This window comes from Ursus americanus, chromosome 14 (assembly GCF_024610735.1).
Source record: "Ursus americanus isolate L20-20 chromosome 14, mUrsAme1.1.p, whole genome shotgun sequence".
Classification (NCBI taxonomy): Eukaryota; Metazoa; Chordata; class Mammalia; order Carnivora; family Ursidae; genus Ursus; species Ursus americanus.
Window position 1 is genome coordinate 39,130,577 of NC_142140.1, and position 13,529 is coordinate 39,144,105.

Here is a 13,529-nt window from a genome sequence, read left to right on the forward strand (position 1 = left end):
ATAAATAAAATCTTTAAAAAAAAAAAAAAAAAAGACTAGGGGCGCGTGGCTCAGTCGTTAAGCGTCTGCCTTCCCGGGGTCCTGGGATCGAGCCCCGCACTGGGCTCCCTGCTCAGTGGGAAGCCTGCTTCTCCCTCTCCCTCTCCCACTCCCCCTGCTTGTGTTCCCTCTCTCGCTGTGTCTTTCTCTGTCAAATAAATAAAATCTTTAACAAAAAAAAGACTAGACAAATAGAAACAAAACAGACGAATTCCTTAAAAAATACACACTATCAACAATTCACCCAATATCATACAAACAATTTGTATTAAAGGAAACTATTAAGGCATTTGCATTGGTAATTTAAAAACTCCCACAAAGGGGTGCCTGGATGGCTCAGTTGGTTAAGCGTCTGCTTTCAGCTCAGGTCATGAGCCCACATCGGGCTCCCTGCTTGGTGGTGAGCCTGCTTCTACCTCTGCCTCTGCCTCCCTCTCTCTCTCATGAATAAATAAAATCTAAAAAAATAAAATAAAATAAAATAAAATAAAAACTCCCACAAAAAGAAACTTCCAGGCCCAGATGGCTCCATTACCAAAATTCTACCAAGTATTTAAAGAATTAACTCTAATTCTACATAATCTTTCCCAGAAAGTAGAAGGGGGAACACTTCCCTATTCATTTTTTTTTTTTAATTTTAAGTAAACTCTATGCCACACATGGGGCTTGAACTCATGACCCTGAGATCAAGAGTCACGTTTTACCAACTAAGCCAGCCAAGCACCCCTCCCTACTCATTTCATGAAGGTAGCATTACCCTGATATGAAAATCAGACGAAGACAGCACCAAAAAAAAAAAAAAGAGGGGGGGTAATAAGGATACAGACCAATATCACTCATGAACAGACACAAAAATCTGTAACAAAACATTATCAGGGGCACCCGACTGGCTGAATCGATAGAACACGCAACTCTTGATCTTGAGGTTGTGAGTTCGAGCCCCACTGGGTGTAGACATTACTTAAAAATAAAATCTTTATCAAACAGAATTTAGCAATATATAAAAAAACGTATATAGGACCAGGACCAAGTGGTACTTATTCCAGGGATGAAAGGCCAGTTCAATATTTGAGACTCAATCAACATAATCCACCATATTAACAGACTAAAGAACAAAAGCACATAATTGTATCAACTGATGCAGAAAAGGTCCCTGACAAAATTCAATACCCATTTGTGATAAACACTCTCAGAAAAACAGGAATAGAGGGGACTTTCTTGACTTGATAAAGAGCATCTACAAAAAACATACAGAAAACATTATACTTAATGGTAACATTCTGAATGCTTTCTCCTTAAGATCAGAAACAAGGCAAGGATACCTGTTCTTACCCTCTTATTTGACATAGTGCTAGAAGTTCTAGACAGCAATAATAAGGCAAGAAAAGGAAACAAAATGCATATAGATCAGAAAGGAAAATTTTTTTTTAAAAAGGAAAAAAAACTGTCCCTACTTGCAGATAACATAATCATCCATGCAGAAAATCCCAAGGAATCTACAAAATAAAATCTTAGATAAGTGAGTTTAGCAAGATCACAGAATACAAAATAATTATACAAAAATCACTTGTATTTCTACATGCTAGAAATGAACAGCTAGGTGTAAACCTAACAAAACACATACAGGTCAAACACTGAAAAATACACAACACTGGTGAAAGAAATCAAAGATCTAAACAAACGAAGGGACATATTGTGTTAATGGTGAAAGGCTCAACACAGTAAAGGTGTCAGTTCTTGCCAACTATTATACAGATTTGTAATGGGCTAAATAATGGCCACCCAAAGATACTACGTCCTAAACTATGAAATCTATAAATGTTAGTTTACAGGAAGAGTCTCCCAGATTAATTAAATTAAGAATCTTTTTTTTTTTTTATAGATTTTATTTATTTATTTGACAGAGAGAGAGACAGCCAACGAGAGAGGGAACACAGGCAGGGGGAGTGGGAGAGGAAGAAGCAGGCTCCCAGCGGAGGAGCCTGATGTGGGGCTCGATCCCAGGACTCTGGGATCAGGCCCTGAGCCGAAGGCAGACGCTTAATGACTGAGCCACCCAGGCGCCCCTAAAGTAAGAATCTTGACATAGGGAGATCCCAGGTGGGCCTTAAATCCAACCACAATTGTCATTATAAGAAAGAGGCAGAGGGAGATTATACACACCACAGAGGAAGAAGGGGACGTGAACACTGAGGAAGAGATTCGAGAGATACAGCCGCAAGCCAAAGAATGCCAGCAGCCACCAGAAAGTATAATAGACAAGGAATAAATTCCTCCCTGGGGCCCACAGAAGTACAGCCCTCGCCAACTCCTTGATTTGGGACTTCTGGTCTCCAGAGCAATGAGAGAATAAATGTATGTTACTCTAAGCCACTAAGGCTGTGGTAATTTTTTACAGCAGCCCTAGGAAACTAATTTAAGGTTTAATGCAACCCCTATCAAAATTCCAGCAAGAAATTTTGTATATATAGACAAGACCATTCTAAAATTTATATGGAGGCTGCCAGGGTGGCTCAGTCAGTTAAGCATCTGCCTTCAGCTCAGGTCATGATTGCAGGGTCCTGGGATAGAGTCCGGCATCGGGCTTCCTGCTCAGCAGGGAGCCTGCTCCTCCCTCTCCCTCTGCCCTTCCTCCCTTCTCATGCTCTTTCTCTCAAATAAATAAAATCTTAAAAAATAAAAAAAATAAAATTTATATGGAAAGTCAAAGGAACTACAATAGCCAAAAAACAATTTTGAAAAAGGAGAAAAAGAGGAATTAGTCTACCCAATATAAAAACTTGGCAAGCTACAATAATCAAGACTGTATTAGTGGAAAGACAAACACATACATCAATGGAACAGACTGAGAATCCAGAAATAGATTTATTTTTTTTTTAAGATTTATTTATTTGAGAGACAGAGAGTCTTTTAAGCAGACTCTATGCTGAACGCTGTGGGGCTCGATCCCATGACTCTGAGATCACAAATTGAGCAGAAACCAACTTAACCCACTGTGCCACCCAGGAACCCCTAGAATCCCGAAATAGATTTAAACAAGAATGCCCAACTGATTTTTGACAAAGATACAAAAGGAATTCAATGAGGGAAAATAGCTTTTTCAACAAATAGTGTAACCCAGATGTCCTTCAATGGATGAATGGTTAAACAAACTGTGGTATATCCATATCATGGAATACTAATGAGCAATAAAAAGGAATGAACTATTGATACACTAGACAAAGTGAATGAATCTCAAGGGAATTATGGTGAGTGTACAGTGCTAATCCTAAAAAGTTACATACTATATTTTTATACATACATTATATATATGTATTACATACATTTTATTTTTATAATATTCTTGAAGTGACAAAATTATAGAAATGGAGAACAGATTAGTGGTTGCCAGGGGTTAAAGAGGCAGTCAGGGCATGAAGGAAGTAGGTATAGCTCTAAAAGGGCCACAAGGGTCTCAAAATTTATAACTGCTTTATTTCCTAAAATAGGATCTTACAAAAATACAACAGAACAGGGGTGCCTGGGTGGTTCAGTCAATTGAGTTTAGCTCCATTCATGATCTCAGGGTCACGGGATCAAGCCCTGCATCAGACTCCCCACTCAGAGCCATGCACTCTCTCTAAAAAATAAAGAAATCTTAAAACAAAACAAAACAGAACATTAAGGTATGACAAAGCTGGGTGGCTGATACTCAGGTTATGTGTAATGTTAGCCTGTGCTCTCTGAAGACTTGAAACGTAAAGGGCTTGGCTGAGTACTGTCATCTCCCAACTAATAAAAATCCTAAAACAGTCAGAACTTCCTGCTCTGTGTCTTCTTCACCACCTTCTCAGGACTGGAAAGCCCTGTCCTCATTCATGTGTCTGGCATATTCTGAATGGCATCCAGATCCCAGCCCCTGGGGCTACTGCCCCACCCCAACCCTACCCCACCCATCAACCCCATCTCTGTCCACCTCTACCTCCTGGGGCCCATGTCACTCAAGTTTACACACTCCCAGTTTCTAGGACAGCACTTGCTCCCTAAAGGCTCAGGAAAAAACACATGAAGCTGCTCTACAAAGGTATGGAAAGGGATTTGAAATTTACCTACCGTAGAAAGTCAATAAAGACATTTTATCATTTGGCATGATCCCATCCCCTCATCAGTGCTAGATAAATACTAGGTATAACACTGTCCTCCTTCCTGTTTCCACTACCTTGTTCCACCCTAAGGCCATAGGTAACCGGGCAGTTCTCACGGGATTTCAGACCCATTTCCCCAAAAGGGACTTCTTCCAGCCAACTGGCTGTGTCACTTTTGCCCAGCACAGACTTGCCAGCAGTGTTAAATGCCACACTTCCTCAAAGGGATACCAAGTGACCAGGGACTTAGAAGCTGGGGTCCTGTGGGCACCAGCTCCAAGAACCACTTAACTCCCTGTGATCGCTGCAGAGTCCTCCACCAGGAAAGGCAAAGAAGGAAACACTCTGACTCCTCAACACGCAGGTTCACTGCACTCTGGGTAGAGGTCTTCTCCTCAGATCCCTATCAAGTGCCCCAAGTTAAAGGTTTTTCTTTGAATTCTTGTGTGTGTGTGTGTGTGTGTGTGTGTGTGTGTGTGTGTGTGTGTGTATCTCCCAGTTTCCTGACTGACTGTGCCTTTGTACCCCTTTTATAGCTTATTTTATCACTTACAATTTTTAAAATTGTCTAGGTCTTCTGTTTTATACCATTTTAAACTGTAACTTTAGAGTTTACTGTTGCATAGTGCTTCTCTTAATGGCCTTTCCTTTCTTGTACATTTTAACTCTTGTTTAGTAAAGTGCTCAACTCATCCAACACCCCCCAAGACTGGAAGCTGTGGAGGGGCAGGGACACATCTGTCACAATCACTAATGTACACCAAGCACACACACAGTTTCAGACACACACCCAATGAAGGAATGGGGTTTTTTTAGCTTCTTCCTGAGTCTTCACTCTTTAATTTACTTATTTTCTACTTCTTAGATCCAGTTGATCTTTTACTTTTCTAATCTGATTCTCCATTTAAAAATTCTCAGCTTAGGGGCACCTGGGTGGCTCAGTCGGTTGGGCGTCTGCCTTCGACTCGGGTCATGATCTCAGGGTCCTGGGATCCAGCTCCAGGTGGGGCACCCTGCTTAGCAGGGAGTCTGCTTCTCCCTCTCCCTCTGCAGCTCCCCCCTGCTTGTGCTCCCTCTCTCTCCCTCTCTCTCTGTGTCAAATAAATGAATAAAACTCTTTTTAAAAAATTCTCAGCTTATTTGAAAACAGCAACAGTATGAGACACACCCTGTCCTACCAAGAACATAAGCTCAGTCTGCTATCTGCGGACACATGACGACATGAGGTATCTGTTTCATGGGCATGACTAAGCGGCTCTACATTTAGCAAGCAGGCAATGTCCAGGGCACAACTCCAACTGCTATATGTTAGTTTTCCATGCTCTGGGGAGAAAAGATCTTTTGGAAAGTTGGCAAAAAGCAGCCTTGTGTCTTTCTGACGCTGGCTTCCTATAAGCAAGGGTCACTTCTCCCCATGCTAAGAACTTGGCAGGCTGCTTTCAAACACCCAAACTAGGACATCCCATTGGAAGGTTTTTACAGAGTCTCTTACTCACACACTTGGTCATTCAGAGATGGAGGCACTCCAGAGATCCTCCTCCTCGTTTTTTCAGGGAACAAGGCCCCAAGAGAGGTAACATTCAACCATGGTCACACAGAGTCTGTGGCCAGAATATGGAGAAGGTGCTCAGGAACTAGAGAAAGACTCAGGCAGAATCACCCAGTCTTCCTGACACAGCCACTCATTTTAATACTGCATACGTGCACTCACATTATACCCTCTAGAACACCAGGAAGTGCTCAGGGCAGCCCAAGAATACGTTATGTCTCAGCTGAACTCACCACTATCTGGCTAACAGAAGCTGCCGGAGATCTCCTATTGAAAAATGGGTAGTGGGAATGGGTAACTCACTCCCTCTGTACCAGTACCCAGTGCAGTGCCTGCCACTAAGTCTGAGTTCGGTGCTGCCCTCGACGCCAGTGAAATACAACTCTGTGAAGAGGGACCTTCCCAGAGCCTTGGTGAAGCCCCCGGCTCTCTAAACACATGTTCAACAGCCATGAGAAAAGTGTGAAAAAAGGACATAGCTGCCAGGCAGCAGCTCCATCCCTTAGTTCCAGGCATTCCACCCCAGGGGGCAGAGAAACCTTAAAAGTGTTATACAGCCTGCAAAACCTGGGCACAGCACAGCCCTTTGGGACACTGCTATCCCACAGCAGCCACTCAGGCTGCCCTCTCCTCCTTCTCTTGGTAAAACCCTGCGCTCCTGCCCCAAGCGCCAGCAGCACCAGGGGAGAGAGCCCCACGATACCCTAGGTACCCATCCCACCCCTCCCTGGGCCAGATGAACATTCAGCACCTAACAGCACCACTGAGGCAGCACTCCCACAGCGCTGTCCAGGAATATCTGAGCAGGGGAACCCCGCACCAGGCTCCTGGGGTATGGGCCCCCAACAATGAAAGGACAGTCTCAGGTAGGAAGCCCAGGGGCCCCAGATCTTGAGACTCATTTCAGATAAGTGTCCTCACTCTCAGGAACCAGATCTAGTTGGGGTTGGAGCTGGCAGTACCCTGCATCTCCCAATGGCCATGCCAATGCTTTCTTTCTCCAACTGTGACTTTGGGGACTTGCCAGTGATAAGGGAAAAAAAAAAAAAGTCAAGTTTTCAGCAATGCCTAAAAGGTGGTGTCCTTCGTAAACCAAATATTTAACATCTGCCTTGGAGGAAAGTGTACTTTAAGTTTACCAAGTCAGTCAGCAAGGGACACAACTAGGGAATCAAAAGCATTATAGAGCAATAGGCGAGGACCCCAAGCTTCCGGGGGCCAAGTTCAGCAGGAATCCTTCTGGCCCTTCCTGTCACCAATACTAATCCCCAGCTATATGTGACTGAAGTACATGCCTTGTTTTGGGGGGGCGGGGAGGGGGAGGATATATGCCCGTGAGGAACAAGGCCTTGTGACCCTACTCTGTCTAGACAATCTCAGGTCCCTGGGAACTAGAAGATTTTACTGGAAGCCCAGCTCCAGCAAAAAAGCAGCTCTCTTCTGCTCAGCCTGCCTCCCCAGAGCTAATGAGTGCCCCATGCACACAGGAAGCTCAGTCAGTAAACGCTTTCCACTCAGTAAATGCAAGGAACAAATGCATATGTAGCACGGACTCAATTCATAGTAAACTTAATGTTTCCTCATATGCAAAAAAGCCCACAGGGAAATGAAACTAAGATATCTTAACTAAAATTCTGGAAGAACAGCTCCCTACTAGTTTTTGCTTTCTAAGAATGAAGGAAAAGTTGTGAGCTCAATCCATTACTAACTACACAAAATGAGGCTGAGGCAGGGCACCCCACCACTCCCAGGAACTGCTACTCCCCAATAGCCAGGTTACCTAAAAACTGTACTTAAACTCTCAAACTGCTTCTATTCGCCGTAGTAATTAAAACATTTAAGGGAAATGGGACTATCTTTTTAAACCAGACAAATAATAAAATTCCATGTCCCTGTTTCAAATGGTTTTGAAAAAGTCAAAAGTAAAACCAACTGAAACAACCCCTTGAGGTTCCATCTAGCAAAAATGCTTTTGTCCAGGGGCACCTGAGTGGCTCAGTGGGTTGGGCGTCTGACTCTTGGTTTGGCTCAGGTCATGATCTCAGGGATGCGAGGTTCCCCCCCCTTCAGCTCCTTGCTGGGTGTGGAGCCTGCTTAAGATTCTCTTTGCCTCTCCCTCTGCCCCTCCCCACCCCTCACTATGCTCGTGTGCATGCTTACCCTCTCTTTTAAAAAAATAAATAAAATAAAATAAAAGCTTTTGTGCAGACACTCGGAAGTTAAAATTAAATGTCAGTTAAATGTCAGTCTAACATTAATATAAAAATTCTGGAGGGTTAACCAGTTTAAAACTGCTCAAACTGATGGCCAACAGGATGTACTCCACACAATGGAAAACAATAGTGTGAAGTCACTGTTTATTTGGGTTCTGAATACCAAAAAGACAGGCAGCTTTCTCTGCTTTGAGTTAAAAACAGGCTTTTTCACTCTTTAGCATCAGATGAGAAAGGTGTTGAACCAAGTCACTGGTGAAGATTCAAGGTGTTACCTCAAAAGCGCTCACAGCTCTGGAGGCAGATGAGGACTCCCTGACAGGAGGCACGTTCCTGCCTGGCCCATGCGCTGTGGGAATCTCGCCAGAGGTATGGGGGCAGACCCACAGAGACACCATCAGGGAGCTGGAGAACCCACTAAAGGAGTCTAGGGTTACATACACAGCAAGACACTTAAAGGAAAAATATGTGGAAGAAAAAAATTACCTCTGAGAAGCAAGCACTACATAATCATCTACTAGAAAAGCTGGTTCAAACTTTTCTCACTTGGAAAACTTTTGCAAATTCTCACTTACCACAGAGGTGCAGGAAGGGCAATGGTTTCTGCTGATGGTGGTTTGGTTTTTTTCAACAAAGGCAGGAAGGAAGCAAAGGTTTAATACCTGGGTACAAACTCAGGTGCAAACATGTCCTGGAGGACGAGAAGGAATAGGCTCAAAAACCCAGGGCTGCAGGCCATTCTCCACTGGACTGTGGTTTTTCATCTGGGTCAATTTTTCACATCTTCTGTGACAAAACTCACTGAGAAACAGTTCATTCTACACTCCACTGACCTCAGTATGCCGTGTGCTGTTAAACATTACTCACTACTCAACTGAACACTTAAAAATGATTAACATGGTAAATTCTGTTAGATGTTTTTTACCACAACTTAAAAAAAACTTTAATGGGTAACATGGTAAATTTTGTCATGTATTTTTACCACAGTTATAAATAAATATTTTTTAAAAATACATTACTGGGGCACCTGGGTGGCTCAGTCGGTTAAGTGACTGCCTTTGGCTCGGGTCATGATTCCAGGATCCTAGGATCTAGCCCAGCATCAGGCTCCCTGCTCAGCAGGGAACCTGCTTGCTTCTCCCTCTCCCTCTGCCTGCCAGTCCCCCTGCTTGTGTGTGCATGCTCTCTCTCTCTCCCCCTCTCTGTCAAATAAATAAATAAAATCTTAAAAGAACAAAAAAACCCCACGCATACATTACTCAGAGTCACACCAATTAGACTTCAAAAAAAACACTTCTGAGGCTTAGGTCCAGTCTTAATCGATGCCCAGGTAGGGCACTGAGAACAGAAACGGATAACTGAGCCCAAAGACAAGGACCATCTGGCTATAGCAGCTGGAGCGAGAGGTGGGGGGGAGGTGGGAGTAAGTGTGAGAGGTCGGCGGCCAGACTCAGCAGAATCCAAGTGAGAATGAATTACCACATGCGCGTACCCGTGTGGCATCCAAGAACCCAATTAAAGCAAATTACAATTATCTCAAGACAGCCCAACAATAATTACTCTTCAGTGCATATTTACCGACTACCTACCCTGTGCTCGGAGTGAAGCATCATCTGCTATGCATGCAGCCTTCTCAAATTTCATACAAAAATACTCAATTAAGATTTACACACATTACTAAGTCATAAAGCACAAGAGAGAAAACTAAGTACTTATATACTATAAATCGGCAAATTTACAAACACCAAGTAGGTGCTTACTGGAAACTAAAAAGTTTCCTTGTGACTCCCCAGACATCCCCCCGGCTATCCAAACCCCTCTCCATCTCAGCACGAACGTAGAGCAGGACTACGTTTTGAGGGCAGGATGGTCAATGTCTGTCTGCGTCAAGGCCGGATGCCGAGGGCTGCCCAGAGAGGAAAGGAGGCAGAAGAGGTCCATTGCTGGGGTCTCGGCAACATGTCCTCTCCTGCCCTCTCCCCTAGTAGATGCTTAGCATCAAGCAGGCACTCGGCAGACGTCAGAGTATAGGGAACCAGTTTCCACTGAATCCCTGAAATGATTCACTAAGCACAAAAGAAGTCACCACCTGATTTCACACTTTGAAGTTAAAAGCGGACTTTCCTGATTTTTTTCCATTATACTACAAAAGATTACAAATAAGTGCCATCACTCAAAACTAATATGCTCATCTGACTTCGATGAATTAAGCTGAGAAAAAGTGTGCTGACGGCTGGCCTTCCTGACCTAATTGGCTAATCAGACTCCAAAACGGAGGAGTGAGAGGAAACACCGAAGTGGGCCCAGCACCCCCAGCTCCCTAGTCCGGTCCCTCCTTACCCAGCCCTTGGCCCTGCCAGCAGCCTCACAACACAGATGCCAGAGAGGGGCGTCCTCACCCTGGTGAACGGGGGTTCTTGCACCTTCCCTGGAAGCCTGCCGCTGCACCCAGTGTTTATCTAGGCACATACTTCAACCTTCAGTATTTAAAGTCGTGACCTGCTCTGGCTACGCTCTTGTTTTGGGCCACATTCTTACGGCTCAACCACCAAGAGTATTTCAGCCATGCCAGAAACTGCCAGACCTACAAACCTTGTTTATGAAAGGACAAGACACAACTAGCACCCACTCCATTTGCTCAGGCTTTCTTGCTAGCTGAATTCCTTCCCTCCCACATATGGCTCTAATTGGCCCTTCTACCCACCTCAGCCTTGCAACAACTATAAAATCTAAATCATTACAAACCTCTCTGGTCGGTTTTAGAGGCATGCTTCCGAAGGCTGTAGAAAAACAGCCAAAAGATGGCCTTGCAGACTCTCGGAACTTCTGCTCTGTAAAGCCGCGGCTACGCCATCATCACGCAGTGAGGAGTAGGCAAGGCCAATGCTGGGCAGGACAGGGACGCCTGACGCACGGACCTCACAACCAGGCTTGCCTAGAGTGGCACCTGAGAGCACCGGCTCCCAGCGAACGGGCGAAGGCAACACTCCTGGGCCAGGTTCCTGCACTGCTAGCCTTTTCCAGCAGAGGATGCTGGGCCACTCCTCAAGGAGATTCAGAGAATCGAAATCTCATTTCTGCTCAGATTTAGAGAAATGTATCCAGTTCAGGCTCCTCCCCACCAGGTATGCTGCATCTTCCATCTTATCAATATAGTGCAGGTCTTGGGCGCCTCAGTCAGTTAAGCGGCCAACTCATAATTTCCGCTTGGGTCACGAGTCAGAGCCTCACATTAGGTATAGAGATCACATTTCACACACACACACACACACACACACACACACACACACACACACATTCTCTCTCTCTCTCTCTCTCACACACACACACACACACACACACACACAAAGTGAGCACAAAGGCACCCTGCCCTTCCCAGTCTCCATGTAGTTACCTGCACTGGGAGCTGACTACTTAAAGGACCTCTCGGTAAGCAGAAAATTTATCTTTGTCCTCTCGTTGTATACCAGTCCAGTGAATCTTAAATCAAAAGTTCTGTAGTTCTGTTTTGTTTTGTTTTTTAAGCTCTGGGGCCTTAAGAATAGACCTAATTAAGAGTCAGGAACCTCCTCTTTGCTTTTCTTTCATGCATGAATCAAGAGGACGCTATCAGGGGTTTCACAGCAACACACACCTACCAGGCTAGCCCCTCTCAGAGCCATGGGGACAGTCACTGCCCTCCCTGCTCAGAACTTGGCTTGGTGAGTAAGAGGAAAAGACCAGGAAGGTAGAGAGGTCACAGGCAAGAGAGAGAGAGAGAGAGAGAGAGAGAGAGAGAGAATGAGAGCTCTAATGTCTATCGCCTCACATTAAGCTGCCCTGCAGAGCTTGACTGATAAAACAGGATTTGGCCTTTGTCCCTCCACTTATCCCTCCACCTTAGTTATCTCTTGATAAGATTTCTATAAGGGAAGAGTGGGAAATGCAGAGATAAAACAGTCAAAGCAGTAACCAACAGGGAACGGGGGAGAGTTCCCTCCACACCCTTGCTGACTTGTTCATCCTGGGGCAGTTAAGACAGGCCGGCCTTGAGACATTTCTTACCTGGTTGAGAAAATGACCACAAAAACCACAGCCCTCACTCTCACTCTGTCGATCCCTCTGTAGGAACCCTTCAGGATCTCACGGACTGTTACAACCCAAATTAAGTGTCCCACCCAGCAACCTGCCCTCAGAACAGGAGAGGGAGCAAACAGGAAGCCACAGGTTCCTTAGAGCTGATTCTCATCCCAAGGGAGGGAGCGGCCCTCCAGTCCCTCTGCGGGCCTTAGGTCATTAACCATGTGCAACCAGTGCTTAAGGGAAAATCCAGATTTCCTTAGGACAAAGAACTAAAAATATAGCAAGTTCATCAGTTACCAGTTTATTTATGTAGAGAGTTAGAGTTTTGTCTTTTTTTTTTAAAATAATCAAGCTCTCATAATCCACAGACACCTCAAAAAGTCACTCAAGCTCTCTACATGCACAAAGGCTAAGAAGCAGGAAGTCAGCCAGCACACTCTTGAAACCAGAGTTTCCACCTCTCAAACCCCAAGGGTTAGTGAAGCGGCAAATCGGAGCAGCGGCTTCTGGGAGGGTAACCCTATAAAGTAAGCAAGCAACTATAGGTAAGTCACAGAGGGCTAATTTAAAGTCTGCAAATCCATTTTTTAGATTACTTGTAATGTATCCAGGGATCTCAGCTATCTTCTGCTTTTACAGACTACTTGGTAGTGAATTTGTCACTGACCGTGGAGCTAAGGAAGTGAGAGGGCTCACCTCCCCGATTCACTAAGCACCTCACACAGGACCAGTGTGCACCTGCCTGGTACTGGTTACCTCCCCGTGGCTCATGCCCTGCTGGATGACTCCACGACACTGACTGCAGCGCCTGGATACCAAGGCCTGCAAATGGTTAGTGCACAGCAATGATGGGCCTCGACACAGCGGGCTTTAAAGAAATCATTTCCAAAACATTCTGAAGGAGAGTGAACATGTTCTAACTTCATTCACCCCTCGACAGCAAAGAAGTAGTCCTGCCCAACAGAACCTCAGGTGTGACTGTCCTCTGGGTATGGGGCAGGCAAGAGGTCAGTGACTATCAGAGGTCCCAGCACTCCAGAGAACAGAGCAACAGAGGGGTAATGGAGCAACAGCGATTTTTCTGGCCAACAGGATTTTTTAAAAATTATTTTATAATCTAATTTTTTAAAATTATTTTATAATCTAAGTTCATTCTCAGAAGCCTTTTTTTCTAGGCAAATACAGAATAAAATAACACCAACTACAACAATAATAGCATGGACAGATATAATTTGGACAAATGGCAAATTAAATAATGATATTGGTATCTATTTTGCTCTTTAGATGAAAGACACGGGATAAATATTACAGAAACACGTACTGTTCGCTTTTGCAGTAATTACTTTTCTTTTTTTTTTTTTTAAAGATTTTATTTATTTATCTGACAGAGATAGAGACAGCCAGCGAGAGAGGGAACACAAGCAGGGGGAGTGGGAGAGGAAGAAGCAGGCTTATCGCGGAGGAGCCTGATGTGGGGCTCGATCCCAGAATGCCGGGATCACGCCCTGAGCCGAAGGCAGACGCTTAACCGCTGTGCCACCC

At 44.6% G+C, this 13,529-nt stretch overlaps 1 protein-coding gene across 7 annotated transcripts in view; it reads right to left on the reverse strand.

Moving 5' to 3' along the window:
• Positions 1–13,529, reverse strand: part of DAG1 (dystroglycan 1) — a 68,074-nt gene that overhangs the window by 25,433 nt on the left and 29,112 nt on the right. Inside the window, exon 1 of one of the 7 annotated variants that reach the window (XM_087867042.1) lies at positions 11,970–12,098. The exons of 5 other annotated variants lie outside the window; for them this stretch is intronic. The gene's annotated coding sequence lies outside the window, so the exon portion shown is untranslated. Of the gene's footprint in view, positions 1–10,670; positions 11,153–11,969; positions 12,099–13,529 lie in introns of those variants that run through there. One more of the 7 variants, XM_045778390.2, reaches the window with a different exon arrangement.